The sequence below is a fragment of the Mirounga angustirostris genome, unplaced genomic scaffold (assembly GCF_029215605.1).
Source record: "Mirounga angustirostris isolate CCGP_5_RB_7025 unplaced genomic scaffold, mMirAng1.0.hap1 SCAF_5, whole genome shotgun sequence".
Taxonomy (NCBI): Eukaryota; Metazoa; Chordata; class Mammalia; order Carnivora; family Phocidae; genus Mirounga; species Mirounga angustirostris.
Genome location: NW_026991713.1, coordinates 41,909,199 through 41,919,405, shown reverse-complemented (window position 1 = coordinate 41,919,405; position 10,207 = coordinate 41,909,199).

Genomic DNA, 10,207 nt, shown 5'->3' with positions numbered 1-10,207 from the left:
TTCTCTACAGTACTATTTGGATATCTAATAAAGAACTCAAATATTATATGCTCCCAAACATCTCTTCACCCTGATCTACTTTACCTGCAACCCCTTCTCAGTTGATGGCAATTTCACCTGTATAGTTACTCAGGCCAAGAACCTTGGAGCAGTATTGCTCTTAAAACAAGAGGCCCTTATCCAGAGCCTTGAGCTTTAGGTTAAAATGACATGCCTATTTAGAGTTCATACTCATTCCAGACCAACTCTAGGTACTCGGGATTCCAAATACCCTGCCTAAATGTGTTCAACTGTTCAAGGAATGCATTACATCAGTGTGTGCACTAGTGTATGGGGGGGGGTGGACAGATTTTGAACATGCAAGCTACGGTATCCATATAGATGGGCAGGAGGTCCCCCTTGCCATACAATTCAGAGACAGGGATAGGAAGAGAAGGACAGGCTGAGGATCAGCTCTCCTCGTAAGTAATGATCTGGCACTGGACTTTAAATCTGGCTTTTCAGGTGCCTATGAAGATGTCATTTGTCAAGACAGGTGCACCGAACGTATTTCCATTTAACAAAGCTTTAAAATATTTAACCATTTGTGTCTCCATTGCGTTCTTGCCCCAGGACTGCAAATACTTAGAAGCATACCTGCCCTGTAGTATATCCTTTACTCCTTTCTCTTGATATCCAATCCACAAACTGAGCCAGGAAATTCCATCAATTAAGTCTTCAAACTATATATTCTCTCTCCAATTCTTTCATTACCATCCTGATCCAAATCACATGAATTACTGCAATGGACTCCTTCCTAACTTGCCTAATTCTACCCTTGTCTTACAATCTATTTTCAATACAGCAGTCAGGGTCATCCCACTTTATCCAAGTCTGCTCAAAAGCCATCTCAGTGAGGCCTATCCTAATCACTCTAAAATTGCAACCACCCCATTCCCTTTAATTTTCCCCATAGTATTATCTCCTAGCAGCTACTGAATAATTTATTATGCCTATAATTTCAGTTCATCTTCAAGAGGGAGGGCAAGGACCATTATTTTGATGTGTCCCAATCACTTTGTACAATTCTTGGCACATAGGAGTAACTCAATATATGTAGAAACTTAAACTGAATCAGAAGCCCGTATCTGTCATAAAAAGAAAATCAATGTGTTCAAAGGCTTTTGATAGATTTTTCACAACGCATCCTTTCAAAAACTTTCAAAATGTAAGGGACTTTATGAAAAAACTCCCCAAACTTGCCATACCAATATGTATTTGGTATAATCTTTTAGGAATACTACACATGCTAGGCCTCTCTCTAGATCTTAAATGCTATATCCTATAGATGCTATCTAAAATAAGTCCTATAAACTTTTCTGAGCAACATGCAATCTAATATTATGAGGTATTTATACAAACTATCATCCTATTGGTTTTTAGTTAAGAGTAATCAAAAGAATGGAGAAACAATAATGGAACAGTTGATAGCAGTTTCTCCTACTTGGCAAATTGCCAAATACTTGTTTAAAAAGTCCACTAATCAATACTGGCCTAAAAACATTTTACTTAAAAGAGTTGGTAGTTTATTAAGAACTGTTTACTTTCACTTATAACTTGATTATAAGATTTAAAAATCTATGAACTCCCTAATCTGCAATACACAGAAGACTCTCACAGCAATGTATTATTAAACACTGGGATACAACAAGGTTCAAATAGATTTCAAAAAATAGCTAAAACCCCACTGATCTATGAAAAAAAATGTTTGGTCACTCTCACGAGCACACAAAGGTCCACATTCACTTGGCAATTTAGATTTTTCAGTCATTCAGTTCATTTTAAAATACTATTCAGCAGAAATACTTTATGAAGATTCTAATCTCCAAAATGCCTGGTTGAAAAGGTTAAATACTAACTCAATTAGATACAGAACTATCCAGACTTCTTAGGTTCATCTGCCTAGCTGCCTTTTTCACAGCACTAGTTGATGAAGTGACGCCTCCTAGTGATCAATTTGTATAACACAGCTTAGAACAAGTCAGAATAGTATAGGCTGTTTGCTGCTCTCTAGTCTCTATTCATGGGTTAAAACAATTACAACCCATTTGTAGCTGCCCATCAGCTACGTCTCTGTCCTTTCTGCCAACAGCCTAACTCAGGTTTTTTCTCTCATCTACTCTTCTAATAGGCTAACCACTTGAATCTATACCATTCCATAAGTTACACTGATGCCAGTTTTACTCCTAGAACGATATAAAAGTTAACTACCTCTTACTGCATAGAACATTCCACCTCCTTAGTTAACATCTTAGATGAATGTTTTTATCATTGTACTTAGTAGCACAGTGGATCATGCTAGAGGTTGGTGATGGTGCTGACAGCACTTACACTGAAGGAGTCTCAGTGTTAGTTCTGGTTGAAAATATATTATTCAAAATAGAACAGGTTGAAGACACTTTACTGAGGATGTCCAGCAAGTAACTTGAGTTCAGGAGCATTAAGGTAATAGTAGCTTTGAAGTGACAAATGAAAATATGAGTAGATGAAATGAAGCTGGGGTCCAGTTCTCTTTTGTCCTAAATTCAGAATGTAGGCAACACATTTAAGCAGAGGGAAGTAGCCCAATGAAGGCAGGTTAAGAGGGTATGATAAACTTGCTTGGGTGTAAATGTCACCCAATTTATGACACCCAATCTATTTACATTACAACATGTAAAGAGTCTCACAAAATTGCTACTACTCGAAAGTACTGATACTCTAGAAGCTTTTGGGGCGGTAGCAGAGAAGCATCAGGTACTCCAGTGACCCACAGTGGGAACTCCGGTGAACCTGTTTTAAATTTGAGCACTGCCCTGGCTGAGTAACACCCTCCACCCCCGACTAAAGAGCCCATGAGCACCTAATATCCTTTCCTAAGTGCACTTCAAACTAAGTAAATGCTGTGGTTGTTCACAACTCAGATATCTGATAGCCACTTGGGCAAATCTCTTCATTTAAGGGGCTAGATTGCAAGGACGACTACCCTTTTTCAGTCTTCTATACACAACACATAGTCTGAGAGAATACAGACTATTCAATTTGATTATTACTCGTTTAAAAAAAAACAAAAAACATTGAGCAAATGAGCAAAGGCCTTTGTTAGGCATTAGAGGAAAGTAGAAGCAGTGCAGATAATGCTTTCCAAAAATACGAGGAGGAAGGAAAACAGATGGTATGATAAACTTGCTTGGGTGCTGTAAATGGCAAGGTTACTTTACAAGAGGAATTCAGGCTGTAGGCCAAGAACTGGAGGGTAGAGGTTGTGGCACAGAGGACAGGATTGACAGGATAATGGATGCAAGACAGAAGGCTGAAAGGGACAAAATGAAAGAACTCTGTGGGGTAGCCATGCCCAAAAAGGTGGAGATGCTCTTACCAAAGACAGAACCCAGGAAATCTTTTTTTTTTTTTAAAGATTTTATTTGACAGAGAGAGACACAGCGAGAGAGGGAACACAAGCAGGGGGAGTGGGAGAGAGAGAAGCAGGCTTCCTGCGGAGCAGGAAGCCCGATGTGGGGCTCGATCTCAGGACCCTGGGATCATGACCTGAGCCGAAGGCAGACGCCTAACGACTGAGCCACCCAGGCGCCCCTTCCCAGGAAATCTTTTTATGGCAAGTTTCCACATTGCCAGTAAACTTACTAAGAAAATCAAATCTCACATTAAAGGGAACAAATTTGCCACACAACTCCTCTAACTACAGACTACCTGATTTAAGTAAATCGAGTAACAATGACCATCTCTTAAACAGTCAGAAACTAGAACATTCAGCAGTTGCTATTCCTAATGAGATCCCATTTACACTTTCATTTCAGTCATTGTCTCAACCTCATCTGCGTACCCCGTTTCCAAGGAAAGCATCATGCACCATCAAGTGAAAAGCCTCAGATGAAAGACTCTTCTGGTCAGCTCGCAGTAAGTCTCTGGGCTATATTCCTAAACCTTACTGGGGACTGTTTACCTATTTCTGAAATGTAGTTATTTGCCTCTTATGTTCCAGGCTAACCTTGATCAATCTTTTTCTAAACCTGAAGATCCTCAGTATATGTGAGGATCACCACCAATGTGGCAGTCATAGTAACCTCCCTCCTCCCAACTCCTACTAAACTCAGCTTCAGACATTTGGTGCTGTAACCAGGAATCACAGGCTCTTCTTTCAAGAGGACTGGATGCCAACAGTCTTTTGCCTCCTTCAGTCCCACTGCTTCCTAAAAGCCCGGACACGACGGGCAGGAGCTGCAGCAGCCATTTCAGCCCATAAAGCAATTTAAAAAAAAGAAAGAAAGATGGAAGCCATATGCCATGGGCAGCAAAGCAAAAGCCTCTTTGAGAACTATGAAGCTCCCAAACGAGCCCCCGAGTCTAATTTACACCTAGAAGAAAACTCCTTTTAACCCACATTGCATTTGGTTTGTTGTTCAGCCAACATGTGCACGCAAACCAGGTGCGCGGTACGGGGCAGCCTATCTGAAAGCTGTTTAAAATTGATCCAGATAAACTCTTGTGTACTCTAAAATATTTGATATTCTGAAATCCCTAGCTTAATGAAAGTGCCTATTTAACCACTAGTGCACACAGGAGTATCTCCAAGAAGCCAGTGCAGACTTCTCTGAGAGTGGGTACGAGCATACGCAAAGACCAAACAAGTGGACATCACACTGGCTCCAACAGAGACCAATGCTGAGGACGTGTTAAAGTTATTCAACTTCTATCTTTATGTATAAAGAGAGTAATTACCATCCTCAGTATAAAGATTAAATAAAGCATTATTTATACTATCTTAAATGGGTACACATTTGGATCTTTCAAAAATGATTAAGATCTATAATGCTCTAAAAGCAAAGTCCCACCTCGTTTAAAATAGAAACAGTAGAGCAATGTTTTTCTCTGAACTCCTCACGATATATTACACCTAACCTTTAAAACTGAATCTATACTGGGACACCTGGGTGGCTGTCGGTTAAGCGTCTGCTTTCAGCTCAGGTCATGCTCCCAAGGTCCTGGGATAGAGTCCTGCATCGGGCTCCCTGCTCAGCGGGAAGCCTGCTTCTCCCTCTGCCTGCTGCTCCCCCTGCTTGTGCTCTCGCGTGCTCTGACAAAGAAATAAATAAAATCTTTAAAAAAAAAAGAAAATAAATCTATACTTAAGGGTCACCTTATACTTACCATTTAAGGTTCCTTTACTAATCAATCTTGAGATTTTTATGATTAAGAATGAGCTAATTATGTATGTTTAGGAATCTCAATTGTCCAGAATAGTCAAATGATAAAAGATTCTAATATGATAGAGTAAAACATTCTTTCTCCAATAACAGGCATACAATATATAATTTAAACTTTCTATGTTTCTGGTCATTTTGAAAACTGTTGTAGCCAACTGTTTTCATAAAAATAAAAAAATCGTGGCCATTGTGAGAGTTCAGTTCCTCTCATCCAAAATCTTATTATCCCTCCAGGAAGATGTAGTCCCCTTCTGTAATTAAACCTGGGTGGGTTTGTGACTGACTATAACCAATAGAGTAAGTGAGGACTTCCCAGATTAGGTCATAAAAAGGATGCAACTTTTACCTCTTGGAACCCAGCTACGCTACTATAAGGCAGTATCTAGGTAGAGATGTGGCTACATCCCAGCTGAGGTCTCATCCAACATCAACCACCTGTGCATGAAAAGCCTTCAGATGATTCCAGTCCCTGTCCTTCAAAAACTGCCCCTAACGATGCTCAGTACAGCAGAAATGAACTATAACCAAGCAGGGTCAACAAATCTTGTCAATGTCTTAAGTTTTGAGAGTGGTTTTGTTATCCAGTACTAGGTAACTGCAACTATTGATACTTTCCATGATCTCATAGAACCACTGAATTTACAGAACAATATACACAACTCAGCATTGTTTTACCATTTTCCTCAATATAAGCCAACCAGTATGTAGGATTTGACAACTACAAAGGACCTTAGAGTCTATCTTGAACCAATGAGAATCCATCGTTTATCTTGTTACAAGCCCGTAAGAATGGTTTGGTAAAACAGAAAGAAAGAGCCCAGATAAATCCTAACTGATCTACACATACAAAAGTCTGCTGTACAGGGCGCTTGGTGGTTCAGTCATTAAGCGTCTGCCTTCGGCTCAGGTCATGATCCCGGGGTCCTGGGATCAAGTCCCACATCGGGCTCCCTGCTCGGCGGGAAGCCCACTTCTCCCTCTCTCACTCCCCCCCTGCTTGTGTTCCTGCTCTCGCGGTCTCTGTCAAATAAATAAATAAAATCTTTAAAAAAAAAAAAAAAAGTCTGCTGTACACCTACCATCCCAGTACTGTTAAGTTAGGAAATCCAACAGCAAGCATGCATCCCTAAACTACCTCTTAAACTGGTAGAGCCAGTTCAGAACTGAAGAACCAGAATACGTATTAAATCAAAGAAAAAGAGACTATGTTGAGTAAGCCATGCACAGAAGACTAGTGGCAGGAAAAAGGTGAAAGAAAAAGTAGCCAAGCAGAGCTGAAACAGTGTAAATGCAAAACAGGCTGGGTTGCTGATACCGAAGCTGCTCTAAAGGTTGTACGCCCACTCACCAAGCCAACTGAACAGCAAAGAGATCAGATCCAGCTTCTAGTTTTAAAACTTACTATCAACTAGCCTAATCCAAGTCTAAAATAACATCTTATTTCAAAACAGACACCTATCTCATTGTCTACCTCTAGGTTACCTGTCACAATGTCCAGAGCTCCAGGTAAACGTTAGGGATGGAGAAGATGGGCTGAATAGTGACAACTTGGGTGTTCTGGAGCATTAATATCCAAATACTTCAGACTTAATTTTACTCTAGATTATTTCTGGATGAAAGCCAAGGCCAAAAAATTAGCATGTGAAAACATGTATAAAAAATAGGTAGAGATCTTTTTAAAACTAGCTGACTTTAGAGAACAAATTATTTTCTATTTTAATTTTACATAAAAAACTTTCAAAATGGAACAGGTTTGTATTTCTCATCCAGTCTTAAGTCTGTTCTTTTGTACACCAAGTTCTAAAGTTACCTGCCAAAATCAATTTAAAATGTGATTCCAACTACAAGTTCTAGATTTTATTATGTTACGGAAGCACATTTACTAAATGCTCATTATTTATATGAGGTTCTAAGTACTAGAAGATTAATGTGTTCTCATTAGTGCTCACCACAATCTTCACAAAACAATGAACAGTGATAGATGAACCCCAAAGCCTGTATTTAACAATTCTATCTCTACCACCCAATGGTAGTAACTATTTTATTCCCACATTTATTTAAAAAATGACAGTTCGTCACTATCGTCACTTTAGGGGCTATATGGCTTTAATCTAAAATTAGATCTTTTCCATTTTTATTCATGGTTTTTTATTCCTATAGAGCAACCTCACCCACAATTCTCATTCCTGAGTCCACCTATTTGATGAAGGTAGTTATAAATATGGACTGGAGGAAGGCTAGGAAAAAAATCCTGTGTTGGATTAACTCTGAAGCATTCACTGTGTATTGTTTTTAATCTATTTTCACTGGTCAAAACAAATTTGACTGCACATTTAACATTACTTGTACTGTAATTCTGTGAGAACGTCTTCATAATGAGAAAAATAACAACACTTAGAGGGTAAAAGGGTATGATGACGGGCGCCTGGGTGGCTCAGATGGTTAAGCGTCTGCCTTCGGCTCGGGTCATGATCCCAGGGTCCTGGGATCGAGTCCCACATCGGGCTCCCTGCTCCTTGGGAGCCTGCTTCTCAGAGCCTCTGCCTCTCTCTCTGTCTCTCATGAATAAATAAAATCTTTAAAAAAAAAAAAAAAAGGGTAAAAGGGTATGATGCCTGCATCTTTGTCAAATAGTTTAGAAACAATGTGTATATGTATGCATAAGAATATAGGGCTATGTAGCATAATCAATAACTGTATTTTCAGAATCAGAGTTACACTATCATGTCTTAGTTTAAAAACTGCCTTCGTGGAAGGGTCATCCTCACTTGAAATACTCTCAACAGGTGGCTTTTAGTGTTTTAAACCCTTTAAAAGGACTTCCATGGCTTGGCCTCTTCTATCTCCATCCATTCTTTCAACACCTTGAATGTACCCCAGATTGTCCTACTTCAGGACTTTCAGTGTGTTTCCTTCAGTACCTTCACCTGAACTGCTCTCTGCTCAAAGGATCCATCCTTCACTAAACAAATTCCTACTCATCCTTGAAATCCCAGCTAAAAGCTGTCATGTAAGTTTTTAGTCTTCTCGTAGAAACTACTTCACCAATTCATGAAAAATTTATCAGAGCCACAACTGCCTAACCTCATTATGAAGATCAAAATTATGACTATCAATAGCGTTAACTCCTGAAATGAGCTCTGTCAACCTCTGGCACTTTTGATCACTCATCCCGAAGTTCCTCCTTGGTTTTTTAAGTTTAAGCCACACAAGAACTAAAAACTACTTTTATCTTAAGCAACATTTTCTCCTGAGTTTCAAAATAAAAAAACTCAAAACAAGTAATTAAGAGATCTACAAAAGCTACAAAGTGTCAATTTCCAATATGAAAATTAAGCAACTGGATTAATGACTTATTTCCTGCTGGCAATTTATTTCTAAATTGTTATGCTCCATTTCTCATCTTACACTTAAGATAATTAGTCAATGCCTTAATTTTTTTTTAACTGAAAAACCTAAAAGTACATAATGATGTCAAATGGAAGAAACACAAGATACAAAGTATATTGTATTTTTTGAAAATATAATTAATACATCAATTAAAAATTTCTCATGGATAAATACTCCTCCTTTAGGTAATTTCATACTCCAACAAAGATGTTTCCGTTTCTCAGAAGTCACATAAGTGATCCCTAAGAACTTGGTTTTTTAATCCAAGTTATATTCTGACACCTGGATTTTTAAACCAGTATACAAATCACCACTACACATCTGTAAGTTAATTTCACCATTATCATTTACATTTACTTTTCAGCTATTAGACTTAGTGCTTTAAGTAGCAAATTACCTAAATTATGAACACATATTTTCAAAACAAAATCCAGGTCACAATTACCAAGTATATACAGTGCAGAAAATTAAAAAAAAAACAAAACCTAAAGTAGCATAGGATTTCTCTTTCCTAAGGTTCCTATTAAGAACATATACTTCTAAACTACCTTTATTCTGTACATTTAAAATAACATTCAGCTTGACTTAAATAGTCAAAAAATATAAAGACTAAAATTTTTGTAAGACTAACCCTTAATGGACTCAAATTCTAAACCAAGCCCTGAAACCAAGCATTCAAAGAATATCTGAATATTAGTTTAATATTTCTGCATTGTACGATAAGGTTTTCACAAACAATAATTTAAAGTTTTATTTTTATTTTTAATAATGGTAATGGTGTACAACGCAGATAAACCCACAAATTCATACTGTCTTACAAACAGCAGTAATATGAACAATTAATTCAGTTATCTTAGGGGTCTTATTATACACCAATCAGTATCATTAACCTATTCACATTATAATGAAAATATTTCTATCAAAGCTAATGTCTCCCTTTCAGGTTTGTTTTTATTATATGAGCTAAAAAGGAAACAGAGGTAGAATCCCATTTTTCTTATTACTCTGTAAGCCAGTTCCACACATTTTTATGTCACAGAAATATTAATACTGCTTCAGTGAACTAGATAAAAGAATTCTGAAAAATTACATAAACTTTCAGACATCTGTGTTAAACTAAATTAACTATGTGATTTATGAAACTATCGTTCTGTTTACTTACCATATTTGAATGACCATAAAATGACAGTAAAAAATTTTCAAAGTATTAGTTTATATAGGGGTGATTATAGGAGATTCTGCCATTTCTAGAGAGAAAAAATAGAACTTCTTGGTAATCTGTGCCTGAGTTAAGGGAAACTATAAACTGAAAATGTAAAGACAAAATTCAAAGTGTCTCAAAAATGTCTATAGTTAACTCAGAGTAAAAACCCTTCTAGTCTTCCAATAACAAACTCCATTTAGCAGGGCTTGGGAGGTTCCTTTTAAAATTATACAAATTTACAGGCCATCCTGGCTTAAGCACAGAATAGCCTACTCTAAACATCTCTACTCTTCAAAAAAAAAGTATATAGAAATATATTCACATTTTTAAAAAAAACACCCAAAATATCACCAGTACATTTTATAAAATT